The 16,520-nt window shown below is 41.0% G+C and overlaps 1 long non-coding RNA gene across 1 annotated transcript; it reads left to right on the top strand.

The window, feature by feature from the left end:
- The first annotated feature begins 652 nt into the window (after positions 1–652).
- On the top strand, positions 653–7,203 carry LOC118367981 (uncharacterized). The gene is made up of 3 exons (XR_004822233.2): positions 653–745; positions 4,653–4,813; positions 4,971–7,203. It is a non-coding gene; the product is annotated as an uncharacterized LOC118367981 (long non-coding RNA).
- Positions 7,204–16,520: the final 9,317 nt, after the last annotated feature.

Below are 16,520 nucleotides of genomic sequence, written 5' to 3'. Positions count from 1 at the left end.
CCATATGACAGTACTCCAGCTGAATCTCAACATTTCTGAGAATGTATCTGAGAGCTCATCCCCAAGGCACATAAAACTACCAGAACCAATCTGTCATTCAGCTGGTGATGAGGCAACTGGCTTGGGGATGGAGGGGCTGAAGAATGGGCAGAATGAAACCACCTGCTGCTTCTACTACCTAGCCTACTGGATGTCTGATGATAGCCAATGCATATTTTTGATATAGACCTACTGCCAAAGGTTGACTTTACAATCTAGTTCTGAACTCGATACCAAATAATGAAAAGAGAATGTTCTTTATATGTAATTCTCAAAATAAAAAATGGGTATTTACTTTATTAGACTACAAGGCAGATTATAATCAAATTTTCTGTCATTTTATTTTTCATACATTTGATCAAGACTATTGCCTTAATATGAGCTATCTATATGTCCGACATTTTTCAGCAATACATTTTGACTTTTTATGTGACACAAATGTTGTGCTTCATTAAAAATGCGTGTTTGTGTGAGAGAGAGAGGGGATATATATACATTAGTAATAACAACTCAATATTTTATTTTAAAAAGTTCGTATGGAAAACGCACATCTGGGTCCTCCAGATTGCAAGTGAGTTAAAGTGAATCTAAATCGAAAGTTACATTTTGAAAAGCCACGTGCGGTAGTTTGTTCTCTTTCTCGAAGTTGGCTCTATCGAGTGATCTGCCATTGCGCTGAAAAATCGGTGAAGCCCGTAAATTGATGGTAGGCCTTTCAGTTGTTTTGTTCAGTGTTATTAGTGGTCAAATTTTGCCTACATGAAACAGTAATGGAGTAATCGTGTATACACGTATTGTAAGGCGCCTGCTGTCCGGTTCCACGCTAAATTCCAGCTTTGCTGTAGACTATTCATAATTCGTTAATGTAGGCTATTCATTCATGCATGCGCATTTTTGTTGATACTCTTCAAATCTTGACGACTGACTCTGGGTTATCGAAATAGTTCTGGACAATCATTTCAGGCGTACATAAAATAAAAACATTGAAAGTAGCCTAGCCCAGATACACAACGACTGTCACGAGTTCTGCCGAAGTCGTTGCCTCTCCTTGTTCGGGCGGTGCTCAGCGTTCGACGTCACCGGTCTTCTAGCCATCATTGATCCTTTTTTCATTTTCCATTGGTTTTGTCTTGTCCTCCCACACACCTGTTTTCAATCCCATTCATTACCTGTTGTGTATTTAACCCTCTGTTTCCCCTCATTTCTTTGTCAGAGATTGATTTGTTGTCAGTGTAGTGTGAGTGTTTGTATAGGTGTGCAGTCGGGTCTTCGTACCCATGTTTTGTTTGTACATTTATTGTTATGGAGCATACTCTTGGAACTTCATTAAAAGACTCCATATTTACACTCCATTTGACTCTCCTGCGCCTGACTTCCCTGCCACCTATTACACCTATGCTTGACAACGACATTCTCATGGTTAGGGTATGGTATGTGGATGAAGGTCATACTTAGGCGTATAAACTATAAAGGCAAATAAACAAATAATAAATAAATCTTCTACTCGGTAACTGGCACCCCGGGGTGCGTTAAAAATCCATTTAAAAAGTTATCTAGAAATTCTTTAGTAAGTAATACATAAAAGCTGAGTCTAGTTTTAATAAAATATGAGGGGGATGGTGTTGCACATGTCACCATTAATATCCACGCTATGGGGAGATTTGATGAAAAGTCCATATTTTTAACTCACCTGCATACTAATTTTCTTTGTTATTTCATTGTTGATCCTTTTCCATACAATCCATTATGTACAATTGCACTAAATATGATTTGAATAATGCAAGATTTTAAATCCCAGCAGTCTTCAAAATTACATTCAGAGGCAAAAGTTTTTCAATAGTTGTTTTTACTTCATAAAAACATGATTTATTGGAATGGAAAATAAATAACAGCGGACCAAAGCGCAGTGTGGTGTGAATGCATCATTTAATAGATGACGAAAAACACCAAGTAACCTGTACAAAAACAAACAAATAACGACCGTGACGCTATCATAAGAACTGTGCTGACACAAGCAACTAACATAGACAATCACCCACAAACAAACAGCGAAACCCAGGCTACCTAAGTATGATTCTCAATCAGAGACAACTAATGACACCTGCCTCTGATTGAGAACCATACTAGGCCGAAACATAGAAATCCCAAAATCATAGAAAAACAAACATAGACAGCCCACCCCAACTCACGCCCTGACCATACTAAATAACGACAAAAAAAGGAAATAAAGGTCAGAACGTGACATTATGACATAACATTGAAGGTTGTGCAATGTAACAGGAATATTTAGACTGATGGATGCCACCCGTTAGATAACATACGGAACGGTTCCATATTTCACTGAAAGAATAAATGTTTTGTTTTCGAAATGATAGTTTCCGGATTCGACCATATTAATGACCTAAGGCTCGTATTTCTGTGTGTTATTATGTTATAAATAAGTCTATGATTTGATAGAGCAGTCTGACTGAGTGATGGTGGGCACCAGCAGGCTCGTTAGCATTCATTCAAACAGCACTTTAGTGCGCTTTGCCAGCAGCTCTGCTGTTTATGAATTCAAGCCTCACAACTCCCGAGATTAGGCTGGTGTAACCGATGTGAAATGGCTAGCTAGTTAGTGGGGTGCGCGCTAATAGCATTTCGAACGTCACTCGCTCTGAGACTTGGAGTAGTTGTTCCCCTTGCTCTGCATGGGTAACGCTGCTTCGAGGGTGGCTGTTGTCGTTGTGTTCCTGGTTCGAGCCCAGGTAGGAGCGAGGAGAGGGACGGAAGCTATACTGTTACACTGGCAATACTAAAGTGCCTATAAGAACATCCAATAGTCAAAGGTATATGAAATACAAATGGTATAGAGAGAAATAGTCCTATAATTCCTATAATAACTACAACCTAAAACTTCTTACCTGGGAATATTGAAGACTCATGTTAAAAGGAACCACCAGCTTTCATATGTTCTCATGATCTGAGCAAGAAACTTAAACGTTAGCTTTCTTACATCGCACATATTGCACTTTTATTTTCTTCTCCAACACTTTGTTTTTGCATTATTTAAACCAAATTGAACATGTTCCATTATTTATTTGAGGCAAAATTGATTGGATTGATGTTTTATATTAAGTTAAAATAAGTGTTCATTCAGTATTGTTGTAATTGTCATTATTACAAATACTAAAAAAAAAAATTGGCTGATTAATCGGTACCGGCTTCTTTTGCCCTCCAATAATCGGTAGCGGTATCGGAGTTGAAAAATCATAATTGGTCGACCTCTAGTACCGACAACCTGGATGGTAAACTGCTGAGGTTTGTAGCGGAATATATTGTGACTACTGTTTGCCATATCTTAAATGTAAGCCTAAAAGATGGTGTGTGCCCTCAGACATGGAGGGAGGCAAAGGTCATTCCAACTACCCAAGAATAGCAGAGCACCCTTTAATGGTTCAAACAGCCGAACAATCAGCCTGTTACAAGTGCTTAGCAAACTTTTGTAAAAACATTTGTTTGATCAAATACAAAGTTATGTTACAGAAAACAAATTAACCACAGACTTTCAGCATGCTTATAGGGAAGGGCACTCAACATGCTCGGCACTGAAAGAAATTGATAGTAGAAGATTGTGGGAGCTGTTTTGTTCGATTTCAGTGCAGCTTTTCATATCATTAATCATAACCTATTCCTGAAAAAAAACCTAGGTGTTATGGATTTACTTTTTTATTTTTTTTATTTAAAAAAAATGTGGAAAACGTCATTTTCGGGGCAAATCACTTGCCCAATGCTGAACCTCATTTAGATCTATTAAGCTCATTCAAACAGACAGGTCCTACAGGCCTTAGTTTTGTGGCACTACTGCCCAGCTGTTTGGTCATGTGCGGCAAAGACGGTAGGCTATGTGTGATGTTTTAAATGTATGTAGTTCAGTCCTTGACTAATAATGTTCTGTACTATGTATTATGTTGTGTTTCATGTGGACCCCAAGAAAATGATCTAATGCTTTTGCAGTGGCTAATGGGGATCCTAATACTGATTTAATAAACATCATATCGAATTTAACTTGGAGTCATGGGATGACATGTTGTGTGGTCCACCCACCACAAGTTGTCGGGAAAACATGCAGTTTATTAGGCTACAGATGAAATAAGTTATGATGAACTTCACAGGGTGATGAAAGTGGAAGGTGATGAGCTTGATGCTCCTTTCCAATAAATATTGAGGGTTTCACTCTTGTGACATGATCGTCTATGCTCTGCTGCTGTTTGACAAATACAAATAATCTCGCTATTTTGTCCATAATAATGGGAATTTAACAGCAGAAGGTATTTTTATGTGCACTATGTCAGTATGCATAGCCTTTTATCCGCAACAAGTCAATGTGATGGAAACACATGTGTTTTTATGCAAATCTTTGAATATTCTAATGGAAATCAGTTGGATGGAAACCTAGTTTTTGGCTACTCAGTGAGATAGGCCTATATAGTCAACACCTACATATTAAGTTCCAGGAAACAAAATGAGCACCGGCACCATTTCATTGCACTTCAAGCATTGACCAAGATATAAATCATTATGTAACTAAACTGAATGCATTTCGATTTCTCTCTTAAAAACACCCGCTACAGAAGCTTGCGGGCATATTCAGCAAAATGGAGAAGATCTACCAGGTAGTGGTGATTGGAGTCAGAGGGGAGAGACGTCGGCAATGCGGCAGCGTGGCACTGTATGACAGTACTAAAGCTGAAAGAGAACATTCTTAAAAGGCTACCGACGGTGAAAGGGTTAGGTAGGTAGAAAATGTTTGGTGGCAAGCATTTCCAGGTTTGAAACCATAAACCTGATGTGAGTGTTAACATGATGACAAAGACAACTAGTCATTACAATGATATTCATAACATGGAGATATTTTTATGATGTTTGGTATTGTTCTCCTCTTTACGTAGATCTGCAGCGCCAGCAGCTGATATACTCACGTTGTCTCGCCTACTATGGGATCCAGCACAAGTCTATGATTCAGACAGTGGTGCAGTTACCGGGGGCTGGGGGGAGGGCGGAGAGCTTGACAAATAGGCAAAACTTCCACTATGTCACATCTGCTCCTGCCACGCCCTCTAGTGTTCATCTGGTGTCTCCTTGACCTGCAGCTACTCCCCCAGTACACTCTCCCTCCCTCTTCCCCTCCCTCTCTCTCTCTCTCTCTGTGTGATTGTGTGGTTGGAGACAGGTGTGCTGGAGTCAGAGCAAAACCCCACCAGCTGCAACCCGTTCCATAATCAAGACCTCTACAAATACTCACTTCCTGCCACTTCCACTCGGCCAGATCATAATCTCCGTTCAGTCAGTCATGCTTCTAGCTATTTGTTATTATTTAAGGTCCTGTATCCTGCTGTGCCTGTTTCCCTGCCTGACAATGTTTCTCCTCTCACTGCAGTTTTGCTCTGACTCTGGTGCCTGTCTCCTGTTTCACATCTCACCACCCTGCTACCCTGTTCTGGATTCAGCTCACCATCACTCCCTTGGATTCCCCTCAGGACCTGTTTACCCTGTCCCAACCCAGCTCACTCCAACCTCAGCCTCCACATCTGGTTTCCTACAACCCGTCCGACCTTCCCTGGATCTCCCCTTCATCTCTCCCTGTGTTACAATATATATCTTGGTTCATTCATCCCTGTTTCCTTGTCTGCGTTTGTTCTTGGGTTCCCCTGTGCTGCTCCGCCAAGACTACGTTCTTTTACTCGTGTCTATTAACGATAAAGCATGTATCTGTTTTTGCTGTATTGTATGACAATGAATGTGAAATAATTGTTGTCCTTAAGTCATGTTAATGAGAATAAAAGAGAGCCGCACACTCTAGGAGCTCAGATGCAAAAATTGAATGACCAACGTTTCGACAGCCAAGCTGTCTTCATCAGGGTCATCAGGCTGTCCTAGCTCCTAGAGTGTGCGGCACTCTTTTATTCTTATTTTCAAGTTTTCTACTCCGCCAGCCAGCACCTCCCCTAAATAGGTGGTAGTTTATTTTTCTTCGAGATAAGTCATGTTAATGGACATCAATAAATTATTAATTAATGTCACATAAAGGTGCAGAGGGTTCATTTGGTTTCTTGGGGGCAGGAGACCTCCAGCTATTCTAAAACCATTGACATTTTTGGGGCTGTAATATGACAACACAACTGTGCCCTCATACACACAGGACGGACTATGAGTTCTGACTAAGGGAGGCAGGCTTGCTTTCCCTGGAAAGTCACTTGCATTTGTTTGTCAACATCAGTACATTTGACTTCTCGCTTTCTAGCATTTACAAGAAGTCCAACCTCTGGTTTCGTGTACCCAGGCACTGGAATTCCCTCCCCATGTCAGAAAACCTTCACATTCCAGTTCCATCTACAGACCTACCTTTACCTACCCCTCCAAAATCCAATCCAACCAAAGCACACGGGCAAACCCTTATGTACACTTACACACACAGCTGACTGTGTTACCAGGATCTGGCATCCCAGGGGAGTATCAGTAAGCATTGCTTTGGCAACAATTCAAGTAATGGAGCAGATGAATGATAGCCTGCATGGTTACCAGTCTGCTCAGACATCATTCCCATCCTTGACACTCCTGTCATGCTCTTAGACATATGACCAGTGGTGGATTTAGGTATAGGCGACATGGGCGCATATTGCCGGGGGCGGCACGGGGCGACCGCACACCCAAAAAGTCGGAATGGTGACATTTATGCTAGCGGTTTTCTATCACTCATTTGCATGTCATATCAATGATATTACTGTGGTACTGTGGGTCAATTAACCTTGTCGGAGTGGCGCCCTGATTCTAGTTTGTGAGCTAGGCAGGCTACTGCCTGCGAAGGTCTCCCACTCAGAAGTACGAGATGGGGAGGGGGCAGGGGTAGGTTGACCTCAGGACTCGACTGGAAGCCCGAGGAAGGGGGAGCGGGGGACTCTATCAAATAGAGCACCTCTAACTTTGTACAGCACAAATGCAATTAGTTGTGCAATTTAGTATGTGTTTCTTGTTTGAAGTGCAATAGTGTAATAATCAGGTGTGTTATTCTATTTGTGTAAGTGTGTTATTCTATTTGTGTATTTGTGTGATACAGGTTTTGTGCAGTTTAGTTTTATTTGTGTGTTTTTGTTAGCAATAATTAAATTATATATTTTTTATATACTACAATTTGTTTCTATTTGTCTTTGTTACTTCTTTTGATATTTATGAGTCTTATTTTTGTATATATTTATATAGTTTGTAATGTTATGATTATTTATTTGTGTTGTTCCAAATGTCTGAATAAAAATAACAGTTAGTGCAGAATGGAAGGGGGTGTTCGCCCAGGAAGCCATACAAGCTAGAACCGCCACTGCATATGACAAAAAATGGAGCAGATGAATGTCAGCCTGCATGGTTACCAGTCTGGTTAGCTATCATTCCCATCCTTGACACTCCTGTTATGCTCGTTGGCATATGACACAGAGTACAAGGAGTGGAATGTGTTAGCTAAACTGACTGGTTCCCAGGCTAGATGATTAAAAATATAACACTGATATTTCTACTCTTTGCCTGGTTGTAAAATAGACATTTAAACTAGAAATGTTTGGTGCCTTCAAGCAGTGGTACAAGAAATATATAGAAGTTAGATATTTCATTATTAAACATTGTTCCCAAAAGATATCTCTGCCTGACTTATACACTATATATAGAAAAGTATGTGTACACCCCTTCAAATGAGTGGTTTCGGCTATTTCAGCCACACCCGTTGCTGACGGGTGAATAAAATCTTGCACAAAGCCATGCAATCTCCATAGAATGGACTTACTGAAGAGCTCAGTGACTTTCAAAGTGGCACCATCATAGGATGCCGCCTAACCAACAAGTTCGTTGGTCAAATTTCTGCCCTGCTCGAGCTGCCCGGTCAACTGTATGTGCTGTTATTGTGAAGTGGAAACGTCTAGGAGCAACAACAGCTCTGCAGCAAAGTGGTAGGCCACACAAGCTCACAGAACGGGATCAAGAAGTGCTGAAGCGCGTAACGCGTCAAAATCGTCTGTCCTTGGTTGCAACACTCAGTATTGAGTTCCAAACTGCCTCTAAGAAACGTCACACAAGCCTAAGATCACCATGCGCAATGCCAAGCGTCTGCTGGAGTGGTGTAAAGCTCACCGCCATTGGACTGGAGAAGTGGAAACGCTTTCTCTGGAGTGATGAATCACAGTTCACCATCTGGCGATCCGACGGACAAATCTGGGTTTGGCGGATGACAGGAGAAGGATACCTGCCCCAATGCATATTGCCCACTGTAAAGTCTGAATGGAAGCAAGTCCCCACAGCAATGTTCCAACATCTAGTGGAAAGCCTTCCCAGAAGACTGTAGGCTGTTATAGCATCAAAGGGGGGACCAAGCGGAAGTCGTGACACTGATAAGGATTTGGCCATAAATTAGCAGTGGGTAGCTATTAGTTTAGTTTATTTGCACAAATTGAAAGACAATTTGTAACGAGCTATTTAAACAAAACAAACTTATTTCAAGGTAAAGAGCAATCTAACTTTATGTTGTGGATGAACTGTCCATGAGATGGTTTTAAGTCACAGACTGATGAATCAACAACATGTGTTGAGGTGAGGAGGGGGATTATTTAAGACCTGTGGGTTTATAAAGATTCATCACGAGCAGTAATGAAGAGTATGATCCACAAGGTAGGATGGCAATGCCACTGGACCCTTATCAAATGAGACAGGAAAGTAAAAGCATTTGGCTGTCCTTACAGGTACATAAACATCAACAAAGACATAGTTCTGTAGCTCACAGCCACACTTAGTGACAAGGGGAAGACCTACCAGGTCACAGTGATTGGACTGAGAGGTGAGAAAATGACGATTTATGTGAGCAATACAGAATAACATATGCACAACATGATAGTACTGCAGCTGAATCTCAAAATTGCAGAGAATGTATCTGAGAGCTCATCCCCAAGGCACATAAAACTACCAGAACCAATCTGTCATTCAGCTGGTGATGAGGCAACTGGCTTGGGGATGGAGGGGCTGAAGAATGGGCAGAATGAAACCACCTGCTGCTTCCACTACCCAGACTATTACCTAGCCTACTGGATTTCTGATGATAACCAATGTATATTTCTGATATAGACCTACTGCCAAAGGTAGATTTTACAATCTAGTTCTGATCTCGAAAACCAAAGGATGAAAGGAGAATGTTGTTTATATGTCATTCTCAAAATAACAATGGGGAATTTACTGTGTGTGACTAGAAGGCTGATTTGAGTTTTCTTTACTCTCTCTCCTCTTCTGTCATTTTATTTTTCATGCATTTTTATCAAGACTTGACTTAATCTCAGCTATCTTTTTGTCAGACATTTTTTTCAGCAATACATTCGCTACATGCTCTATACTCTCAATTTCTTAAACCTTTTATGTGACACAAATGTTTTGCTTCGTTAAAGAATCGTGTTTGTGAGAGAGGCGATAAATATCAATTATTAATAACATCTCTTAATATTTACTTTAAAAAAAAGTTTGCATGGAATAGGCACATTGGGGTTTTTCCATTTAGATTGCAATTGAGGTAAAGTGAATCTAAATCGAAAGTGACATTTTGAAAATTTGATCAATTTACCATAAAATCTTTTGGTTGAAATATCTCCAAAAGTTGTGATGAGAGAGGACATCTTTTGTTGAGTAACAGCAGTGGCAGCCAGGGAAGGTTTTGGGGAAATCATTTGGTGACATCTTGTGGACTTACTGTGATTATAAAATAGGGGAGCTAGTTAACCCTGAGTACCCTTACAGTAGGCTATGTTATGAATGAGGGTTAGGGGGAAGGTTAGGGTTCAAAATAATAATAATAGTAAGCCTAATAATAACAACATCACCAATAATAATAATATGCTCATAATAATACTAATGTGAGCTACATGACTTGATTATTATAACAATTATTGTTGATTTTTATTATGAATGTTTTTTGTTGTTATTGTTGTTCTAATTATTGTTATAATTGTTAGTGTTGTTCTAATTATTGTTATAATTGTTAGTGTTGTTCTAATTATTGTTATAATTGTTAGTGTTGTTCTAACTATTGTTATAATTGTTAGTGTTGTTATAATTATTGTTATAATTGTTAGTGTTGTAATAATTATTGTTATAATTGTTATTGTTGTTCTAATTATTGTTATAATTGTTAGTGTTGTAATAATTATTGTTATAATTGTTATTGTTGTTCTAATTATTGTTATAATTGTTAGTGTTGTTATAATTATTGTTATAATTGTTAGTGTTGTTATAACTATTGTTATAATTGTTAGTGTTGTAATAATACTGTTTTATTATTAACCTATTTGTTTACAATAAGGTATGACTAAGACAGTTAATGTCATTAAAGTATGTCTTCTTCCAAAAGAAGTGGTATATTGTCCATCTTACAGATTGTCAATGTTATCTCCATAACATACATTTTTTTGGTGCGTTTTATAAAGAATATTCAGACATGGAAAATTGACAAATTAATTCCAAGGAAAATCGTCCAAAGAAGAAAGGATGTGATGACAACATTGTAAAGAGGTTTTAAATTAAACTTGACCTCATATTTGGTAAGCAATTAAGTTCAAGCCATTATATGCCTACATGTTGACATTCTTTATTTTAGTCTACAGTGGCTTATATAATCAAGAGGCAATGTGTAATTTGAACAGTGTGCTGCAGGTCCTCTTCATGGCTAAGGACTTCAGAGAGGCTGTGGAAAGGTTTGAATATTTACATTTTCTGCACTGGATTTGGGCCCTCTTACTTAACACAATGATTACAATCTAAAAATCAATATCTTTAAAGAGAATAATAATATAAATAGAGAAGCTATAGATCTCACATCTCTCCTCACAGCCACTGTGGTCCAGATCAGAAGACTGCTGATTTTCACCTGAAAAACCTATTCATGACTATAAAGACAAGTGAACCTCACACAAAAGACATGGCATCCTTACTGGGTATTGGAAATGGTGAGGTCACTGTAGATATCCTGCTGAGAATTGTATTGCATGTAACGTTGATAAATATACAGGTGCTCTCATAGCATTGAAATAATGATATGAAGTTATTAAAACGTATATCCTTTGTAATGTGACCTACCGCGAGAGTGTTTTGACTCGCCATATCTTTTTCCACCCAGTGTTCGAGCAACGTGATGCTGCTGACGATTTGGAGATTTCAAGCATGGTCAATCCTTATGTGTCTCAGGTACTTTTTATCATGTATTATACTGAGATGATTTTGGACCTGCAACTGAAAATGTTTGACATGACAAGGCAAAATGTTATATATTACATATGTTTGGCTTTAGATCTTCAAAGGACATTTAGGAGGAACTACCACGTGTTTTAAAAGTCATATGACCAGTGATGAAACTGGTCCATTTTGGACACTGCCCCTTTCACTGGAAGGGAACTACAGTGTGGTAGGGTAAATACACTTACAAGTATTTTAGTCATTTCTAACGTTTTTGATGGAGCAGGGAATGATTGTAAACTGTGTGTGTTGTGTTTCAGAGGGAAGGATTTGAGGAGTGTTTCAAGTGTTCTAACATCAGTGGGATGTACTGTGACCAATGCGATGAGAAAACACATGCAAACATTGTGAGTTGTGATATTTGGAATACTCAATCAATATCCTTAATAATTGTACCAAAAGATAACATGCTTTTCACTATGTAAGGTAGTAGTACTGTATAACACTGTCTCCCTCTAGTGGTTATATTAATCAGGACTGATAGTAAGTGTTTGTGTCTGCAGGTGTGTAAGATGGTACATCACCCAGAGAACTCCGCTACTCAAGAGGTTGGAGTTTGACGACCACAGTAAGTCACATGTCAAAAGGGACTGCTGCGTGGACATTCCTCACACGTTACAGACAAAAGGTATTTAGAGATACTTTCTTTATTTGACACGTGCCTTCATAACACACATTCTCAAATAGGCGACACATTTGTATATTAATTCAGTCAGGTTAGGCTAAGAGAACAGCAGCAGTATAAAAGGAAACCAGAAGGTTCCGTTATTACTCTCCTTCTTATTGGTCCTTTTGATTTGTCCAATGTCTCTGAACAGAACTGTGACTATGAACTCTATGCTGTTGTGGACCGTGTGGGGAGTCTAATAGATGGTCATTACACGGCTACAATCAAGTCCCATGATGATCACAACTGGTATGTCTTTGATGATACTAAAGTCAGACAGGTAAGATCAGAATGTAATAAAACACCACCCATAGACCCCACTTCCTCAATATACAGTCGTTCCATACCCATCCGAGGCCATATATATACCGTATTTGTTTACTATTTGTCATATATACTGCACCTCTCTTTCAGCCCAACCCACAATCAATTAGTCTCAGGAATAAGTGGGCTGAGTGAATGGGTGGGCTAAGTGAATGAGTGGGCTGAGTGAATGAGTGGGTTCAGTGGGCTGAGTGAATGAGTGGGCTCAGTGAATGAGTGGGCTGAGTGAATGAGTGGGCTGAGTGAATGGGTGGGCTCAGTGGCCTGAGTGAATGAGTAGGCTCAGTGGACTGAGTGAATGAGTGGGCTGAGTGAATGGGTGAATGAGTAGACTCAGTGGGCTGAGTGAGTGAGTGGGCTGAGTGAATGAGTGGGCTGAGTGAATGAGTGGGCTGAGTGAATGAGTAGACTCAGTGGGCTGAGTGAATGAGTCGGCTGAGTGGGCTCAGTGGGCTGAGTGAATGAGTGGGCTCAGTGGGATGAGTGGGCTCAGTGAATGAGTAGGCTCAGTGGGCTCAGTGAATGGGTGGGCTGAGTGAATGGGTGGGCTGAGTGAATGAGTGGGCTGAGTGAATGAATGGGCTCAGTGGGCTGAGTGGGCTGAGTGAATGAGTGGGCTGAGTGAATGAGTGGGCTTAGTGAATGAGTGGGCTGAGTGAATGAGTGTGTTGAGTGAGTGAATGAGTGGGCTGAGTGAATGAGTGGGCTGAGTGAATGAGTGGGCTGAGTGAATGAGTGGACTGAGTTGGCATGAGTGGGCTGAGTGAATGAGTGGGCTCAGTGGGCTGAGTGAATGAGTGGGCTGAGTGAATGAGTGGGCTGAGTGAATGAGTAGACTCAGTGGGCTGAGTGGGATGAGTGGGCTCGGTGAATGAGTAGGCTCAGTGAATGAGTAGGCTCAGTGGGCTCAGTGAATGGGTGGGCTGAGTGAATGAGTGGGCTGAGTAAATGAGTGGGCTGAGTGGGCTGAGTGAATGAGTGGGCTGAGTGAATGAGTGGGCTGAGTGAATGTTTGGGCTGAGTGAATGAGTGGGCTGAGTGAATGAGTGGACTGTGGGCTGAGTGAATGAGTGGGCTGAGTGAATGTTTGGGCTGAGTGAATGATTGGGCTGAGTGAATGAGTGTGTTGAGTGAATGAGGGGGCTCAGTGGGCTGAGTGAATGAGTGGACTGAGTTCGCATGAGTGGGCTGAGTGAATGAGTGGGCTCAGTGGGCTGAGTGAATGAGTGGGCTGAGTGAATGAGTGGGCTGAGGGAATGAGTAGACTCAGTGGGCTGAGTGAGTGAGTGGGCTGAGTGAATGAGTGGGCTGAGTGAATGAGTGGGCTGAGTGAATGAGTAGACTCGGTGGGCTGAGTGAATGAGTAGGCTCAGTGGGCTCAGTGGGATGAGTTGGCTCGGTGAATGAGTGTGCTGAGTGAATGAGTAGGCTCAGTGGGCTCAGTGAATGGGTGGGCTGAGTGAATGAGTGAGCTGAGTAAATGAGTGGGCTTAGTGGGCTGAGTGGGCTGAGTGAATGAGTGGGCTGAGTGAATGAGTGGGCTGAGTGAATGAGTGGGCTGAGTGAATGAGTGGACTGAGTGGGCTGAGTGAATGAGTGGGCTGAGTGAATATTTGGGCTGAGTGAATGATTGGACTGAGTTGGCATGAGTGTGCTGAGTGAATGAGTAGGCTCAGTGGGCTCCATTTTTTGAATGCGGTTGTCAGTCATCCGCAGGAAGCTGAGGTAAATGAGTGGGTTTCCCAGGGTCAGAGTGGGCTGAAGTGAATGATGTGGGCACAATGCTGGGCATCATGGTGTTCCCGGTCATCGTGAATCAGAGGGGCTGAGCTGAACAACTTTATGGACTGAGATGGGCTCACCAATGAATGAGTGGGCAGAGTGAACAAGTTTGGCTGAGTGAATGATTGGACTGAGTTTTCATGACTCATCTGTATCAATGTATAGGGGATCCCCCTTTCATCCATTTTTTTCCATTCTTTTGCTGTTCTTGTCAGTCATACTTTTAGGGCAGGGGAGGTGGAGAGGAGTTTACTAAAAAAAAACAGGGTCAGAGGATCTCCTTGAAAAGTGCTTTTAGTCCAGGGCTAGGCTTGATCTGTTACATAAAAGACAAAATCCCAACAAATCAGCTCCAAGTGATTTATTTGTATTTTTCTGAATACCTGTTCCGAAGTATTCCCACGCATAATATAAAGAGAGATGATTGTATACAAATGTAAGCAAGGTTTGAAATGATTGTTTTTAGTCTATTATATCTGTTTGGGCTTCTTGCGGTCAATTTGCATTCTACAAATGGTTTGTAATTATGTTTCGGCCCACTGACCACCCGCTCAAGAAACTATCTAGTTGATTATCCCTGCTGTAGTGTGTGACGTCTCCCTCAGTTCCTCACGTGAGGTAATATTTCTGTGGTTCTCCTAGTTACTAAGGTGTACTCTAACCTGACCGTGTTCTAGAAGAAGCGTGATGTCAACCCTCTCCGTGGCTCCCTCTGGTGCTGGTCAGATACAGCTCCCACTCTCTCTCCCTTGCTCCCACTCTCTCTCCCTTGCTCCCACTCTCTCTTTCTCTCCACTGATTTGAAAGAAAATAACTGCTATAGAAGTAATATCATAGAAACTCCGACTATAGCCCATACCTCCTCTCAATGCTTTTTGATGTAGTGAACAAGGAGTAAGAAGATTATTAATGGGACCTAGTATTTAGGACCCGAGACTAATCCCACCTCTCTCTCTATTTCCAGTCTTCGTCTTCATTGCTCTCAGAAAGACGTCCTAACTCCCCGTCCCCGGTATGCAGACAGAAGGGTGCTTGTGGTTCTTAGACCCCTTCTACATCCTCCCCATCGCTGTGACCGGAACAAGGTTTGCCATCCTGGAGGTAAGTTTAGTCAGGTCATAACCCTGTCCCCAGGCTATTGGATGACGACATGTCTGGGGACAATATTATTCAGCTGTGTTGAGCCTGGAATAATAGCTTTTTAAAAATTAAACTATACATTTGTTTTATAAATGTTATATTGAAATATTTGAATGTAAGAATATGAATAATATTTGCGTAGTATTAACAGTATTGAGCCTGAATAACAGCCACCTTTCTGTCTCTGTCTTCTCAGTTGGGGGCAGAGTCTGGTGTGGATAACCCTAACCTGAAAGCCATGAAGACAGTGTTCAGAATCACGCGCTTCGTCATCCTCACCATCAACTTCCCCACGGTCGGTCGCTCTCTTATTTCTTATTTCTAATATGATATTGCACCCCCCTGTGGCAATATCATATTATGACATGCGTCTTCCGCAAACAACAAGTATGCAGTAGCTCTGGGATAGTTCTGTTCATTTCGTTGTGATTTAATCTTTAATATTTTTCCAGGTTAGTCGTGTTGAGATTAAAAACTGCAGTGTCACAAGTGTATCTGTCTGGCTTGGCATTATGGAGCCAGTCTGTTAACCTGTTTCTCTCAAAAGATTAACGAGGTAGTGTGGTTGACAATGCTTTCAGCAGTATGGGGATACTTTGTTTATTTCCTTGTTATTCAACATTTATTCCTCAAGGATAGTCTCATTGAGATAAAAACAGCTGGGTCATGCAGGGCCCGTGTTCTATCCGGAGTAAAAATGTGCTTAAGTTTGATAATAAGTTGCACGGACTCACTCTGTTTGAAATAATGGTGTTTAACATGATTTCTTGATGACTACCTCATCTCTGTACCCCACACATACAATTATATGTAAGGTCCCTTAGTCCAGCAGTGAACTTCAAACACAGATTGAACCCCAAAGACCAGGGAGGTTTTCCAATGCTTCGCAAAGAAGGGCACCTGTTGGTATATGGCACACAAAAGAATCTGACATTGATTACCCCTTTGAGCAAGGGTGAAGCTATTAGTTACACTTTGGATGGTGTATCAATACACCCAGTCACTACAAAGATACAGATGTAATTCCTAACTCAGTTTCTGGTTGAGGAAGGAAACGAATCAGGGATTTCACCATGAGGCCAATGGTGACTTTAAAACAGAGTTTAATGGATGTGATAGAACTGAGGATGGATCAACAACATTGTAGTTACTCCACAAAACTAACCCTGACAGAGTGAAATGGAAGCCTGTACAGAATAACACCTATATTTCAGGTTTAAAAAAGAAAAAGAAACCGAATGGAGCTATCCACAGGCAAAATCCTAGAGGAAAACCTGAT

This window comes from Oncorhynchus keta, chromosome 35 (genome assembly GCF_023373465.1).
Source record: "Oncorhynchus keta strain PuntledgeMale-10-30-2019 chromosome 35, Oket_V2, whole genome shotgun sequence".
Lineage (NCBI taxonomy): Eukaryota > Metazoa > Chordata > Actinopteri > Salmoniformes > Salmonidae > Oncorhynchus > Oncorhynchus keta.
The sequence above is the reverse complement of the archived record's forward strand: the minus strand, read 5'-3'. Positions and strand labels throughout refer to the sequence as shown.